Source organism: Mytilus galloprovincialis, chromosome 10, assembly GCF_965363235.1.
Source record: "Mytilus galloprovincialis chromosome 10, xbMytGall1.hap1.1, whole genome shotgun sequence".
Classification (NCBI taxonomy): domain Eukaryota; kingdom Metazoa; phylum Mollusca; class Bivalvia; order Mytilida; family Mytilidae; genus Mytilus; species Mytilus galloprovincialis.
The window spans coordinates 14,638,124-14,656,532 of record NC_134847.1 but is presented as its reverse complement, the minus strand read 5'-3'; positions in this window follow the sequence as shown (position 1 = coordinate 14,656,532).

Here is an 18,409-nt window from a genome sequence, read left to right as displayed (position 1 = left end):
TATCTAATGTATTATTATAGACAAAGATAATGTATATAAGATCTAAAAAGAAGTTGATATGACAAAGATATTCAATTGACCCCTTAAATTGATATTGCCTTTTAAAGTGAATTTTTAACAATTTTTTCGTAAATTTCTCCAGTTAATCTACGGGGCCAATTAGAATAAAACTAAGCCACAATGCTTATACTATTTATTATGATTTAAACCTTATTTTAAATGATTTTCAAAACCACAGAAGATTCATTTAAGCGACACAGGCTCATGAGAGCTAGCCTCTAGTTTTAAACAAAAATTGCTATTGTTGAAGATGCAGGTGAGCAAGCCCAGCTTGCTAGAGACTCTAGTTTCCCTGCTTCATACTTATATGTTTGAATTTAAGATAAGAAATCAACTAAATATTTAATCTCCATGTACAACAGAGGTACCACAAGCACCTGAAAATTTGAAGGTGAAGACGAGGACCAATGACAAGTTGACTTTGGAATGGACAAGGCCAAAGGCAATTGGCGATTCAAAGGTTACTGGGTACAATATTTCCCTGAAAATGGTTGATTCTGATGACTGGAAAAAGATTAGACGAGGCAGATCATTTGTCACCTCCTATACCATTAAGAATCTGAAGCTGGACAAACATTATGTATGTAGTGTCAGTGCTGAAAACAAAGTTGGTAAAGGACCAGCAGCCGAGGTAGAGTCTCCTGTTGTTCAACATCAAAAGCCAGGTAAATTGAAGTTCTGTCTGAGTTCATTCAAAATTAAAGGCTGAATTGGATTTTTTTAGTTCCTGAGTGGTTAAGTTAAATTTGAATTATCTGTAACTTTTAAAAGACATGATCAGAAAAGTGCAATTAATGTAAACACCAAATTAATCCAGTGTTCTTATCATTTTCTTACACTATGTTGATACCAGCTGTTATTACTCACATGACTTGATAAAAAAAAAAATCTCCATTGAAAATATGGGAAAAAAATATTATATTATGTTCTAACTTTCTCATTCAAAGTTTAGGAATTTTGTTTTCAGCTCACCTGGCTCAAAGGGCCAAGTGAGCTTTTCTCATTACTTGGCGTTCGTCATTGTCGGCGTAACTTTTCACATTTTGAACATCTTCTAGAGAACCACTGAATGAAATGGAACCAAACATAGCATGAATGATCCTTATGAGGTGTTGACCAAGTGTTGTTAGTTTGTAGCTGATCCATTATCCAAGATGGCTGCCAGCAGAGGACTTAGTTAAACTTAGTACCCTATGGGAAATACTTACAAATGTCTTCTTTTAGAGAACCACTAAATGGAATGAAACCAAACATAGCATGAATGTTCCTTATGAGGTGTTGACCAAGTGTTAACACTCAGGCCTCTACAATAACTTTTTTTTCAACTTGTCCTGTAGGACAAGCACATACCAAAATTTACTTGTCCGAATGAAATTGTTACTTGTCCAAAAATTTATTAAAAATAACCTTTTTTACATTTTTAGTTGATTAAAGGAACAAAACGAATTTAAACAATATAACAGAATTTGATGTATTTTTTTAAAAATACTTTTCAAAAATATGAGTCAAGTACAACTGCGAAACTAGTCATATCACAGGAATTAGGTTCTAGCTTCCATCAATGCTAGTCTCATCAGATTCTTAATCATGAGGCACCATCTGATAGGCCTGTACACTCATTGGATTTGTATTCTGTTTATTTTTTTTTTGAGTTAAAAAAAAAGTTTATTCAAATGCAATCAATAAAAAGAAGATAAGCCATCATAAGGTCTGATTGCCAATGAGACAACTCTCTGCAAAAGACCAAATGACACAGAAATTAACAACTATAGGTCACCATATTGCAAGTAATGTTTTTTTCTACATATGATCAAATATGATTTTGTGAATTTTATGGTAAATAAAAAAGAATATTTTTGTGAAAAAATTACCGGTATGGTATTTATTATAAGGAACAGAATAAGGTAGCAAATGAGGTTCAAATGAGGTACAGATTTGTCTTGGTCCCAAAATGTCTCCTGCCTTGTCAAACTGTCTATCAATCATGTCTACTAAATATGTCTTCTACGGTGCCAAACTGTCTCTTAAACAATTGGAGCTGAATCTTTCGAGGTGACGAACTGTCCTGTAAAGTTACCTTTTCTACAAAGCGCATCATTGATTCCGATCAGTAAGACTGTTTTCTGAGAATAGTATTCCTTTTACCTGTTAAAAAGTACCTGACAAAGAACCAGTTAAAAATTATCGATTGCAAGTAAACATGTTGAAGAAAAAGGTTTTGCATTTGAATAAACAGAATACAGAAACATGTCAAATTAATATTTGTTTTTTCTTGTTTTTGTTGATAATAAAATACTTTGTTTATCAAAGTTGGAATAAATTTATTTTCTGCAGAATAATTGTACTTGTCCCGAGGGACAAGCTTGATCCAGCTTTTACTTGTTCGACCTTTTTTTCCTCTCGTACCGGACAATCGGACAAGCGTTATTGTCGAGGCCTGGTTCTTACTTTGAAACCGATCCATTATATAAGATGGCCACAAGCAGGGACTTGGTTTAACATGGGACCCTATGTATGGCGCGGAATCAGGGTCAAAAATACTTATTTACGTATAAACATAATTATTTCTGTATATACGGAATTCGATTTATGTATATACGTAAATCGAATTCCGTATATACGTTAATCGAATTCTGTATATACAGAAATAATTACGTATATACGTAAATCGAATTCCGTATATACGTTAATCGATGGTTTAACATAGGACCCTATGGGACATACGTACAAATGTACTGAATAGAATGAAATCAAACATGGCATGAATGTTCCTTATGAGGTGCTGACCAAGTGTTGTTATTTTGTAGCTTTTCCATTATCCAAGATGGCCACCAGGGGGGACCTAGTTTAATATAGGACCCTATGGGAAATACATACAAATGTTTTATTTTAAAGAACCACTGAATAGAATGAAACAAAATTTATCATGAATGTTCCATATGAGGTACTAAACAATGTGTTGTTATTTTGTAGCCGTTCCATTATTTAAGATTGCCGCCATTGGGGGACTTATTTTAACATGGGATCCTATGGGAATTACATACAAATGTCTTCTTTAAGAGAACTACTGATCAAACATAACAATATTAAATCAAATTTGGCCTAAAACATCATTATAAGTATCTGTTACAATTTTTATGCCCCACCTACGATAGTAGAGGGGCATTATGTTTTCTGGTCTGTGCGTCCGTTCGTCCGTCCGTTCGTTCGTCCGTTCGTCCGTCTGTCCCGCTTCAGGTTAAAGTTTTTGGTCGAGGTAGTTTTTGATGAAGTTGAAGTCCAATCGACTTCAAACTTGGTACACATGTTCCCTATGATATGATCTTTCTAATTTTAATGCCAAATTAGAGATTTTACCCCAATTTCACGGTCCACTGAACATAGAAAATGATAGTGCGAGTGGGGCATTCGTGTACTCCCGCTTCAGGTTAAAGTTTTTGGTCGAGGTAGTTTTTGATGAAGTTGAAGTCTAATCGACTTCAAACTTGGTACACATGTTCCCTATGATATGATCTTTCTAATTTTAATGCCAAATTAGAGATTTTACCCCAATTTCACGGTCCACTGAACATAGAAAATGATAGTGCGAGTGGGGCATTCGTGTACTGAGGACACATTCTTGTTTATTTACATTTTTAATATTATTTCAAAATTCCAAGTATAGAATCAGGTGAGCCACACAGGATCTTGAGATTCTCTAGTTTATATATGGTTCAAAACATTTTTGGATTGATTTTGGAAGTTATGGTCCAAACTCTTCTCCACGTTGTTGTTAGCATCGGTGTAAGTATAAATATAATCTTTCTGAAACTGCTTATTTAAATTTTTCAGCTATTTTTTTTATGTGAGTTCCTACTACTGTCCCACTATAACATAGTCTTTTAAGTGTACTTTTTGTGTTGAATACTTTTATTCCCAACCTACGTTCGTCCCTGTCCTGCTTCAGATTAAAGTTTTTTGTCAAGGTAGTTTTTGATGAAGCTGAAATCCAATCAACGTAAAACTTAGTACACTTGTTGCTTATGATATGATCTTTCTAATGTTAAAGCCAAATTAGACTTTTGACCCCAATTTCAAGGTCCACTGAACATATAAAATGAAAGTGCCAGTTTCAGGTTAAAGTTTTTGGTCAAGGTAGTTTTTGATGAAGCTAAGGTCCAATCAACTTGAAACTTAGTACACCTGTACCTATATATGGTATGATCTTTCTAATTTTAATGCCAAATTAGATTTTTACCCAAATTCATGGTCCATGGAATATGGAAAATAATGTGCGAGTGGGGCATCTATGTACTTTGGACACATTCTTGTTTTCAGGCAGTTGTGCAGTGCAAAACTATATGTATCAACTGGTTGTTTTAAGTGAATGTACCTATGTGTAGTTACAAGTTGGGCTAATTTGCTGATAACAGAATCAATATTTATACCAAATAAAACAATATTTAAAGATTTAATTACAGTGTTAAATAGGTAACCTTAAAAATATGAACATAAGTTATAAGTATAACAACCTGATAATGAACATAAGTATAACAAACATGAACAATTCCAACAAATGTCATAAGTATAACAAACATGAACAATTCAAAATATGTCACAAGTGTAACAAACATGAACAATTCCACATATGTCATAAGTAGAACAAACTTGAACAATTCAACATATGTCATAAGTATAACAAACATGAACAATTCAACATATGTCACAAGTATAACAAACATGAACAATTCAACATATGTCATAAGTATAACAAACATGAACAATTCAACATATGTCATAAGTATAACAAACATGAACAATTCAACATATGTCACAAGTATAACAAACATGAACAATTCAACATATGTCACAAGTATAACAAACATGAACAATTCAACATATGTCATAAGTAAAACAAACATGAACAATTCAACATATGTCATAAGTATAACAAACATGAACAATTCAACATATGTCACAAGTATAACAAACATGAACAATTCAACATATGTCATAAGTAAAACAAACATGAACAATTCAACATATGTCATAAGTATAACAAACATGAACAATTCAACATATGTCATAAGTAAAACAAACATGAACAATTCAACATATGTCATAAGTATAACAAACATGAACAATTCAACATATGTCATAAGTAAAACAAACATGAACAATTCAACATATGTCATAAGTATAACAAACATGAACAATTCAACATATGTCATAAGTAAAACAAACATGAACAATTCAACATATGTCATAAGTATAACAAACATGAACAATTCAACATATGTCATAAGTATAACAAACATCAGGTTGTTGATTTTAAGGGTGTTTATCATATACTATAGTTAATCTATCATATTATCATGATTATTGTTCAAAATTCAGGCCATACTGGTAATTTAGAACTTGTTTTTTACAGTGAAAGCTATTGAGAAAGCCAGAACAAGCAAACAATCTATCAAAGATAAGAAAGAAAATGAAGCGCTATATAGTGATGTAGTCAAAAAGAATTTAACTAGTAGACCAACAACAGGTAAAAAATGATTGAGAAAATTTAAATAAATGGGCTTAAATAGGTTATATTTGAATATGCCTAGTCATATTCACTCTGCTAGTTCAAGATAAAGGACCAGTAATGACCCATCAAATTGTGCAATCAAAAAGGCATCAAAATTTTCATAGGGAAGAGTGAAAAAAGGACATATATTACATGATATAGATATGTTTGAAAATTACAAAGTTATGTAAAATATATAGAAAAAAGACTTGATTAACTCACATTACTTTTGGACAATTTTTTCATTTTTTATAAGCCTTAGAAAACCATTCTCAGTCATATTGGTACCGTTTAGTTATTGTTATTTTCAATAAGTTGCTTCTAAATAAACTGAAGTTATTGATCTTAAATGAAAATATATCTTTTTGATTCCTATTGTCTTAATTTTTTTTAAAGAATCATAGAAATATATACATGTAGAAAGCAAATGTTAATAGGCAAAATGATCAAAAAGTCAAGATCTAAAACAAATAAGTGAACGTTCCCAAAATTGTCAGTTAGCCCTTTATTGAAGTTATTGTCCTAAATGACTTTTTTATTATCAGCTTTTTGCATTTTTGCCTATTATTTTGAAAATAGTTGTATCAGTGAAGACATTTGTGTGTCAACAAACTCTTGTTTTACAGTGAAATCTATTGGGAAAGCCAGCCCTAGCCAACCATCATTCAAGAATAAGAAAGGAGGAAATAAAGTATTATATTGTGATAAATTTAAAAAGAATTTAACAAGTCGACCAATAGCAGGTAACAACTGTTTGAGAAAAATGTGTTTTTAAAGGATTAGAAAATTCTGCTTGGGATGAATATAGCTATACAGTCAAACCTGCACTAATGATCACCTTGTTTCAACAGTCAATTGCAACCAATGGTGGCTTTCAAATCTTTCCTTTTTTTTACTCTATATTATTTTACGTATAGAAAGATAGAAAGCAAATTTAAATAGACAAAAGATCAAAGAGTCAAGATCTAAAGCAAATGAGTCAACATGGCAAAAATCGTCAGTTGACCCCTTATTGAATTGATTGCCCTTAAATGACTATTTTATTTTCAGCTGTTTACATATTTCCTATTTTATTTTGAAAACATTATATTTATGATCAGCATCTGCAAAATAAGATCTACAAATAGACCATCATGGATGAATTATTTAGTCTACTAATATTGGAACTTTTTCCCTTTAAAGATTTAGCTCATGACATCTTCCCTTTAAAAGTGCACCAGTGTCCGTCAAATATCTAAATGGGCTGTAATCAAGCTTTTATTATCACTTTGCATCTGTCATATACTTGTAAATAAACTTTTATCAAAATCTTTTCCTCTAAAACTACTGAGACAAAATTAAGCTGACGTGGTTACAATCATCATTAAGGTATCTTGGAAAAAAATGTGTTAGATGATCCCGCCTGCCAATCAAGATGACAGACATGGCTAAAAAAAGGACAGTGGAATAAAATGCATCTTTTTGTAAACAGTTCTGAAACTAAAGCACTTAGAGCAAATCTGACATGGGATAGAAATGGTCATCAGATTAAGATCAATTAGTCTTGAAAACTAATCAGACAACCGGTTGTTGGATAACTGTCCCAGAATTTGTAATTTTAAGGAAATTTAGCAGTTTTTTGTTTATAATCTAATGTATTATTATAGACAAAGATATTAATGTATATAAGATATAAAAACAAGTTGATATGACAAAGATATTCAATTGACCCCTTAACTTGATATTGCCTTTTAAAGTGATTTTTTTTGTAAATTTCTCCAGTTAATCTACGGGGCCAATTAGAATAAAACTAAGCCACAATGCCATCCAACTAACATGGCAATCATGTCTGAATAAAGTACATAGGGATTTACTATTGAAGTGTAAGGGAAAATTGTTAAAAAACCCAAAACAATTTCAAATAGTCATAACTTGAAAACTAATTTAAATAATGATAAGGGGTCTTCAGTAAGTATTGTCTAAGTCAAGATACTTGTGGGATAACCTTTTTAAATTTAATTATTAGGGTATCTTATCAGGGGTCGAATTTAAGCTTTTTTGTGTACTAGCCAGCCGGACCAGTGGACTGAAAACTCTACTGGTCCGGCTCCAAATCTACTGGTCCTGCAAAAATGACATTAATTTGACAAACACTAATATAAATGACAGATGTTTTATTTTATTTTGATGCTTTTGTTTACATAAGTTAGACAGTAACAAAGGAATTTCCACATTTTGTATTGTTGTGAAGGACGCTCACCCGAGATATTAATTAACTTGATCAATTGTAATACCCCCCAGTATCGTGTAATTGATTTCACAGGTAAATTGTTTTGTAAACAAACGGAGATTGCCATGCAATCAGTGATTTTTATCGACAAATTTCTACTGGTCCGCCGGACCACCAGATGACAAAATCTACTGGTCCGACGCAAATTTTACTAGTCCCGGACTACCGGACTAGCGCTAATTTCGACCCCTGTATCTTATACTATTTATTATGATTTAAACCTTATTTTACATGATTTTCAAAACCACAGAAGATTCATTTAAGCGACACAGGCTCATGAGAGCTAGCCTCTAGTTTTAAACAAAAATTGCTATTGTTGAAGATGCAGGTGAGCAAGCCCAGCTTGTTAGAGACTCTAATTCCCCTGCTTCATACTTATGTGTTTGAATTTAAGATAAGAAATCAACTAAATATTTAATCTCCATGTACAACAGAGGTACCACAAGCACCTGCAAATTTGAAGGTGAAGACGAGGACCAATGACAAGTTGACTTTGGAATGGACAAGGCCAAAGGCAATTGGCGATTCAAAGGTTACTGGGTACAATATTTCCCTGAAAATGGTTGATTCTGATGACTGGAAAAAGATTGGACGAGGCAGATCATTTGTCACCTCCTATACCATTAAGAATCTGAAGCTGGACAAACATTATGTATGTAGTGTCAGTGCTGAAAACAAAGTTGGTAAAGGACCAGCAGCCGAGGTAGAGTCTCCTGTTGTTCAACATCAAAAGCCAGGTAAATTGAAGTTCTGTCTGAGTTCATTCAAAATTAAAGGCTGGATTAGATTTTTTTAGTTCCTGAGTGGTTAAGTTAAATTTGAATTATCTGTAACTTTTAAAAGACATGATCAGAAAAGTGCAATTAACGTAAACACCAAATTAATCCAGTGTTCTTATCATTTTCTTACACTATGTTGATACCAGTTATTACTCACATGACTTGATCAAAACAAAAAAATCTCCATTGAAAATATGGGAAAACAATATTATATTATGTTCTAACTTTCTCATTCAAAGTTTAGGAATTTTGTTTTTAGCTCACCTGGCTCAAAGGGCCAAGTGAGCTTTTCTCATCACTTGGCGTTCGTCATTGTCGGCGTAACTTTTCACATTTTGAACATCTTCTAGAGAACCACTGAATGAAATGGAACCAAACATAGCATGAATGATCCTTATGAGGTGTTGACCAAGTGTTGTTACTTTGTAGCTGATCCATTATCCAAGATGGCTGCCAGCAGGGGACTAAGTTTAACATAGGACCCTATGGGAAATACATACAAATGTCTTCTTTTAGTGAACCACTGATAGGAATGAAACCGAACAGCATGAATGTTCCTTATGAGATGCTTACTAAAAATTAAGTGTTGTTACTTTGTAGCAGTTCCATCATCTATTAGATGGCTGCCAGCAGAGGACTTAGTTAAACTTAGTACCCTATGGGAAATACTTACAAATGTCTTCTTTTAGAGAACCACTAAATGGAATGAAACCAAACATAGCATGAATGTTCCTTATGAGGTGTTGACCAAGTGTTAACGCTCAGGCCTCTACAATAACTTTTTTTTCAACTTGTCCTGTAGGACAAGCACATACCAAAATTTACTTGTCCGAATGAAATTGTTACTTGTCCAAAAATTTATTAAAAATAACCTTTTTTACATTTTTAGTTGATTAAAGGAACAAAACGAATTTAAACAATATAACAGAATTTGATGTATTTTAAAAAAAATACTTTTCAAAAATATGAGTCAAGTACAACTGCGAAACTAGTCATATCACAGGAATTAGGTTCTAGTTTCCATCAATGCTAGTCTCATCAGATTCTTAATCATGAGGCACCATCTGATAGGCCTGTACACTCATTGGATTTGTATTCTGTTTATTTTTTTTTAAGTTAAAAAAAAAGTTTATTCAAATGCAATCAAAAAAAAGAAGATAAGCCATCATAAGGTCTGATTGCCAATGAGACAACTCTCTGCAAAAGACCAAATGACACAGAAATTAACAACTATAGGTCACCATATTGCAAGTAATGTTTTTTTCTACTTATGATCAAATATGATTTTGTGAATTTTATGATAAATAAAAAAAAAAATTTTTGTGAAAAAATTACCGGTATGGTATTTATTATGAGGAACATAATAAGGTAGCAAAATGAGGTACAGATTTGTCTTGGTCCCAAAATGTCTCCTGCCTTGTCAAACTATACAGAAATACTATCTTTCTGTCTTTACATAATTATTTCTGTATATACGTAATTCGATTTCTATGTAAACGAAATTAATTTTGTATATACGTTAATTATTCTATTTTTGTATATACGGAATTATTTCTGTATATACATAATTGGATTAACGTATATACGTAATTTTTTTTGTATATACGTAAATCGAATTATGTATATACACAAAGAAGTATTTTTGACCCTGATTCCGCACCATACCTATAGGACATACGTACAAATGTACTAAATAGAATGAAATCAAACATGGCATGAATTTTCCTTATGAGGTGCTGACCAAGTGTTGTTATTTTGTAGCTTTTCCATTATCCAAGATGGCCACCAGGGGGGGACCTAGTTTAATATAGGACCCTATGGGAAATACATACAAATGTTTTATTTTAAAGAACCACTGAATAGAATGAAACAAAATTTATCATGAATGTTCCTTATGAGGTACTAAACAATGTGTTGTTATTTTGTAGCCGTTCCATTATTCAAGATTGCCGCCATTGGGGGACTTATTTTAACATGGGATCCTATGGGAATTACATACAAATGTCTTCTTTAAGAGAACTACTGATCAAACTTAACAATATTAAATCAAATTTGGCCTAAAACATCATTATAAGTATCTGTTACAATTTTTTATTTACATTTTTAATATTATTTCAAAATTCCAAGTATAGAATCAGGTGAGCCACACAGGATCTTGAGATTCTCTAGTTTATATATGGTTCAAAAAATTTTTGGATTGATTTTGGAAGTTATGGTCCAAACTCTAGTCCACGTTGTTGTTAGCATCGGTGTAAGTATAAATATAATCTTTCTGAAACTGCTTATTTAAATTTTTCAGCAATTTTTTTATGTGAGTTCCTACTACTGTCCCACTATAACATTGTCTTTTAAGTGTACTTTTTTGTGTTGAATACTTTTATTCCCAACCTACGTTCGTCCCTGTCCTGCTTCAGGTTAAAGTTTTTTGTCAAGGTAGTTTTTGATGAAGCTGAAGTCCAATCAACGTAAAACTTAGTACACTTGTTGCTTATGATATGATCTTTCTAATTTTAAAGCCAAATTAGACTTTTGACCCCAATTTCACGGTCCACTGAACATAGAAAATGATAGTGGGAGTGGGGCATCCGTGTACTATGGACACATTCTTGTTTTGTGTGAGTTCCTACTACTGTCCCACTATAACATAGTCTTTTAAGTGTACTTTTTGTGTTGAATACTTTTATTCCCAACCTACGTTTGTCCCTGTCCTGCTTCAGGTTAAAGTTTTTTGTCAAGGTAGTTTTTGATGAAGCTAATGTCCAATCAACTTGAAACTTAGTACACCAAGTAAAACAAACATGAACAATTCAACAAATGTCACAAGTATAACAAACATGAACAATTCAACATATGTCATAAGTAAAACAAACATGAACAATTCAACATATGTCACAAGTAAAACAATCATGAACAATTCAACATATGTCACAAGTATAACAAACATGAACAATTCAACATATGTCATAAGTAAAACAAACATGAACAATTCAACATATGTCATAAGTATAACAAACATGAACAATTCAACATATGTCACAAGTATAACAAACATGAACAATTCAACATATGTCATAAGTAAAACAAACATGAACAATTCAACATATGTCATAAGTATAACAAACATGAACAATTCAACATATGTCATAAGTATAACAAACATGAACAATTCAACATATGTCATAAGTATAACAAACATCAGGTTGTTGATTTTAAGGGTGTTTATCATATACTATAGTTAATCTATCATATTATCATGATTATTGTTCAAAATTCAGGCCATACTGGTAATTTAGAACTTGTTTTTTACAGTGAAAGCTATTGAGAAAGCCAGAACAAGCAAACAATCTATCAAAGATAAGAAAGAAAATGAAGCGCTATATAGTGATGTAGTCAAAAAGAATTTAACTAGCAGACCAACAACAGGTAAAAAATGATTGAGAAATTTTTAAATAAATGGGCTTAAATAAGTTATATTTTGAATATGCCTAGTCATATTCACTCTGCTAGTTCAAGATAAAGGACCAGTAATGACCCATCAAATTGTGCAATCAAAAAGACATCAAAATTTTCATAGGGAAGAGTGAAAAAAGGACATATGTTACATGATATAGATATGTTTGAAAATTATAAAGTTATGTAAAAAATATAGAAAAAAGACTTGATTAACTCACATTACTGTTGGACAATTTTTCTCATTTTTTATAAGCCTTAGAAAACCATTCTCAGTCAAATTGGTACCGTTTAATTATTGTTATTTTCAATAAGTCGCTTCTAAATAAACTGAAGTTATTGATCTTAAATGAAAATATATCTTTTTTATTTCTTTTGTCTTATGTTTTTGTTTTAAGAATCATAGAAATATATACATGTAGAAAGCAAATGTTAATTGGCAAAATGATCAAAAAGTCAAGATCTGAAACAAATAAGTGAACATTCCCAAAATTGTCAGTTGGCCCTTTATTGAAGTTATTGTCCTAAATGACTTTTTTATTATCAGCTTTTTGCATTTTTGCCTTTTATTTTGAAAATAGTTGTATCAGTGAAGACATTTGTGTGTCAACAAACTCTTGTTTTACAGTGAAATCTATTGGGAAAGCCAGCCCTAACCAACCATCATTCAAGAATAAGAAAGGAGGAAATAAAGTATTATATTGTGATAAATTTAAAAGGAATTTAACAAGTCGACCAATAGCAGGTAACAATTATTTGAGTAAAATGTGTTTTTAAAGGATTAGAAAATTCTGCTTGGGATAAATGTAGCTATACAGTCAAACCTGCACTAATGGTCACCTTGTTTCAACAGTCAATTGCAACCAATGGTGGCTTTCAAATCTTTCCTTTTTTTTACTCTATATTATTTTACGTATAGAAAGATAGAAAGCAAATTTGTGCATTAGGGTCTATTAAGGGGTGTTTTGGGGGGGCCGAAAGAAGGGAGGGGTTTACTATGGAACCCTATGGGATTTTATTTCCGAAAATTTTCAGATGAAAATAACTTGTAAACTTTAAGTGATAAACACACACAGTCTTCAGAAATGATCATAGGACAATAAAACAAATCACATGAAATAAAGGGGGAATCCCTGGGGGTCATTCCCACCCCCTTAATATTTGAGAATATGCTATTATCTTGTAAACAGTCCAAATCCCCACCCCTAAACCATATATATTCTTGAATGGGACGATAAAACAAATTTAATGAAATAAAAGGGAAGTCCCTGGGGGTCACCCCACCAGGGCTTCCAAAACGGTCATATATTCCGGTCATTTGTATAATGTCCGGTAAAAGTCTGGCAGGGCAAAGTATGAAACGGTCATATACTTTTTAGTTTTCAAGGCTTTTTTCGGTCATTTTTACATAATTCACGATCTTTTTGACCCAACCTTTTGCCTTTAACATCAACATGATCAACACATTTCCGGTCATAAATGTGACATGATGATTAATTACTATCAAAACAACACCTACTTCAATACTTTTTAATTTTTATCAAGGCTAATTAGTAGTTGGACAGCTGAAATCTACCTGTTCAGGTGACAGGTGAACTATGTTCAGTACCGGACATCATATAAATTGATCGGTTTATTCACAATTCTTTCTTACTTTTCAGCAGTTTGTTTCTAATTGATTTAGTCCAAAAGATTAAAATTATTAAAAATTAGTTTATCAACATGATTTGATGAAAAATTTAAAAAGGTTTTAAATGAAAAATCGTCGGAACTACGTCGTATGAACTAGAACATGTGTGTGCATGTGCGCAGGTAGGAAATTTAATTGTGCATCCTACATTTCTTCAAAAATGCTAAAATTATCATTGATACCTGTATCTTGCGTTCATTTCAAGTATTTTGTTGAAGAAATAACGTGGAAAGAGCTTCTTCACTCAGTCATGCTTTGTAGACGTACACGGATTTTACGTATCCATTTATGGTCCATGTTTTACCATTGTCAAGTCAACATCCGGTTAGAACAATGTGAAAACGAAATTAAAGTTTTTGACAATGTCATTTTGCACAAATAAAAAGTCTAAGTCAGATATGAGCACGCTGATGTGCACACTTTGAATGATGCCCTGCCAATTTAACAATTACATCCGAACATGAAATTCATATCATATCACTTGTAAACGGTCCATATCCCCAACCCTAAACCATATATATTCTTGTATGGAACAATAAAACACATCAAATGAAATATAAGGAGAGTCCATGGGGGTTACCCCCACCCTGTTCAATTTGAGAATGTGCTATTATCTTGTAAACCGTCCAGATCCCCACCCCTAAACCATATATATTCTTGTAGGGGACAATACAACAAATCAAATGAAATTGAAGGGAAGTCCCTGGGGTCACCCCCACCCCAATCAATTTGAGAATGTTCTATTATCTTGAAAACGGTTCAGATCCCCACCCCTAAACCATATATATTCTTGTAGGGGACAATAAAACAAATGAAATGAAACAAAAGGGAAGTCCCTAGGGGGTCAGCCCACCCTCTCTTGTTTGAAAACTTGTAAACGGTTAAGATCTCCACCCGTAAATTTGTTTGGGAGACTTCATAACAGCATCCTGTTACAATTACTTCTTGTTCCTATTTTATTTTGAAAACCTTATATTTATGATCAGCATCTGCAAAATAAGATCTACAAATAGACCATCATGGAAGAAATATTTAGTCTACTGATATTGGAGCTTTTTCCCTTTAAAGATTTAGCTCATGACATCTTCCCTTTAAAAGTGCACCAGTGTCCGTCACATATCTAAATGGGCTGTAATCAAGCTTTTCTCATCACTTTGCATCTGTCATATACTTATAAATAAACTTTTATCAAAATATTTTCCTCTAAAACTACTGAGACAAAATTAAGCTGACATGGTTACAATCATCATTTAGGTATCTTTGTAAAAAAATGTGTTAGATGATCCAGCCTGCCAACCAAGATGACAGACATGGCTAAAAAATGGACATAGGAGTAAAATGCATTTTTTTGTAAACAATTCTGAAACTAAAGCACTTAGAGCAAATCGGACATGGGATAGAAATGATCATCAGATTAAGATCCATTAACCCTGAAAACTTAAGACTAATCAGACAACCCATTGTTTTGAATTTTGAATTTTTGAAATACTAAGGCTTTTCTACCTCAGGCATAGATTGCCTTAGCTGTATTTGGCAAAACTTTTGGGAATTTTGGTTCTCAATGCTCTTCAACTTCGTACTTTATTTGGCCTTTTTAACTTTTTTGGATTAGAGCGTCACTGATGAGTCTTTTGTAGAGGAAACCTGTGTCTGGCGTATATACAAAATTTAGTCCTGGTATCTATGATGAGTTTATTTTGTTGGATATAACTGCCCCTGAATTTGTAATTTTAAGGAAATTTAGCAGTTTTATAATGTATATAAGATCTAAAAATATATTGATATGACAAAGATATTCAATTGACCCCTTAAATTGTATTGCCTTATAAAGTGATTTTTTAACAATTTTTTCTTAATTTTTTCTTTTACCAAAATATTCTCTAGTTAATCTACAGGGCCAATTAGAATAAAACTAAGCCACAATGCCATCCAACTAACATGGCAATCTATCTGAATAAAGTACATAGGGATTTATTATTGAGGTGTAAGGGAAAATTGTAAAAAAAAATCAAAACAATTTCAAGTAGTCAATACTTGAAAACTAATTTAAATAATGATAAGAGGTCTTCAGTAAGTATTGTCTAAGTCGAGATACTAGTGGGATAACCTTTTTTAATTTAGTTATTAGGGTATCTTATACTATTTATTATGATTTAAACCTTATTTTACATGATTTCCAAAACCACAGAAGATTTTAAGCGACACAGGCCCATGAGAGCTAGCCCCTAATTTTTAAAAAAAATTGCTATTGTTGAAGATGCAGGTGAGCAAGCCCACCTTGTTAGAGACTCTAGTTCCCCTGCTTCATACTTATGTGTTTGAATTTAAGATAAGAAATCAACTAAATATTTAATCTCCATGTACAACAGAGGTACCACAAGCACCTGAAAATTTGAAGGTGAAGACGAGGACCAATGACAAGTTGACTTTGGAATGGACAAGGCCAAAGGCAATTGGCGGTTCAAAGGTTACTGGGTACAATATTTCCCTGAAAATGGTTGATTCTGATGACTGGAAAAAGATTGGACGAGGCAGATCATTTGTCACCTCCTATACCATTAAAAATCTGAAGCTGGACAAACATTATGTATGTAGTGTCAGTGCTGAAAACAAAGTTGGTAAAGGACCAGCAGCTGAGGTAGAGTCTCCTGTTGTTCAACATCAAAAGCCAGGTAAATTGAAGTTCTGTCTGAGTTCATTCAAAATTAAAGGCTGAATTGGATTTTTTTAGTTCCTGAGTGATTAAGTTAAATTTGAATTATCTGTAACTTTTAAAAGACATGATCAGAAAAGTGCAATTAACGTAAACACTAAATTAATCCAGTGTTATCATTTTCTTGCACTATCTTGATACCAGCTTTTTTTACTCGCATGACTTGATCAATAAATACAAAATCTCCGTTGATAATATGGGAAAACAATATTATATTATGTTCTAACTTTCTCATTCAAAGTTTAGGAATTTTGTTTTTTGCTCACCTGGCTCAAAGGGCCAAGTGAGCTTTTCTCATCACTTGGCGTTCGTCATTGTCGGCGTAACTTTTCACATTTTGAACATCTTCTAGAGAACCACTGAATGAAATGGAACCAAACATAGCATGAATGATCCTTATGAGGTGTTGACCAAGTGTTATTACTTTGTAACGGATCCATCATTCAAGATGGCTGCCTGGGGGGAATTAAGTTTAACATAGGACCCTATGGGAAATACATACAATTGTCTTCTTTTAGAGAACCACTGAACGGAAAGAAAACCAAACATGACATGAATGTTCTTTATCAGATGCTGACCCAGTGTTGCTACTTTGTAGCCGATCCATCATCCAAGATGACCACTAGCAGGGGATTTAGTTTAACATAGTTCCCTATGGGAAATCCATACAAATGTCTTCTTTTGAAGAACCACTGAATGGAATGAAACCAAACATAGCATGAATGTTCCTTATGAGATGCTGACTAAGTGTTGTTACTTTGTAGCTGATCCATCATCTAAGATGGCTGACTTAGTTTAACATATTACCTATGGGAAATACATACAAATGTCTTCTTTTAGAGAACCACTAAATGGAATGAAACCAAACATAGCATGAATGTTCCTTATGAGGTGCTGACCAAGTGTTCTTACTTTGTAGCCGATCCATTATATAAGATGGCGGCCAGCAGGGACTTAGTTTAACATAGGACCCTATGGGAAATACATACAAATGTCTTCTTAGAGAAGCAAGGAATGGAATGAAATCAAACATGGCATGAATGTTCCTTATGAGGTGCTGACCAAGTGTTCTTACTTTGTAGCGGATCCATTATCCAAGATGGCCACCAGGGGGCGGGACCTAGTTTAACATAGGACCCTATGAGAAATCCATACAAATGTCTTCTTTTGAAGAACCACTGAATGGAATGAAACCAAATGTATCATGAATGTTCCTTATGAGGTACTAAACAAAGTGTTGTTACTTTGTAGCCGTTTCATTATTCAAGATGGCCACCAACGGGGGACTTAGTTTAATATGGGATCCTATGGGAAATACATACAAATGTCTTCTTTAAGAGAACTACTGATCAAACATAACAATATTAAATAAAATTTGGCCTAAAACATCATTATAAGTATCTGTTACAATTTTTTACATTTTTTAATATTATTTCAAAATCCCAAGTATAGAATCAGGGGAGCGACACAGGCTCTTGAGAGCCTTTAGTTTATATATGGTTCAACTGGATAATAACTTTAGTATTAGTAAATAGAAATATATGAAATTTTAACACGAGGTTTGAAATCATAAAAGGAAGGCTGGGATTTATTTGGGGGGTTTTGGTTCCAACAGTTAATGTATAAAGGGCCAAAAAAGGGCAAAAATAAGCATTTTTATAGTTTCCAGACAATACCTGAATGTAAGTATAAATACGATCTTTCTGAAACTGCTAATTTAAATTTTTCAGCTATTTTTATGTGTGAGTTCCTACTACTGTCCCACTACAACATAGCTCTTTTCTGTGTACTTTTTGTGTTGAATACTTTTATGCCCCACCTACACTCGTCCCTGTCTTGCTTCAGGTAAAAAAAAATTTGTCAAGGTAGTTTTTGTCTATTGTGAAGCTGAAGTCCAATC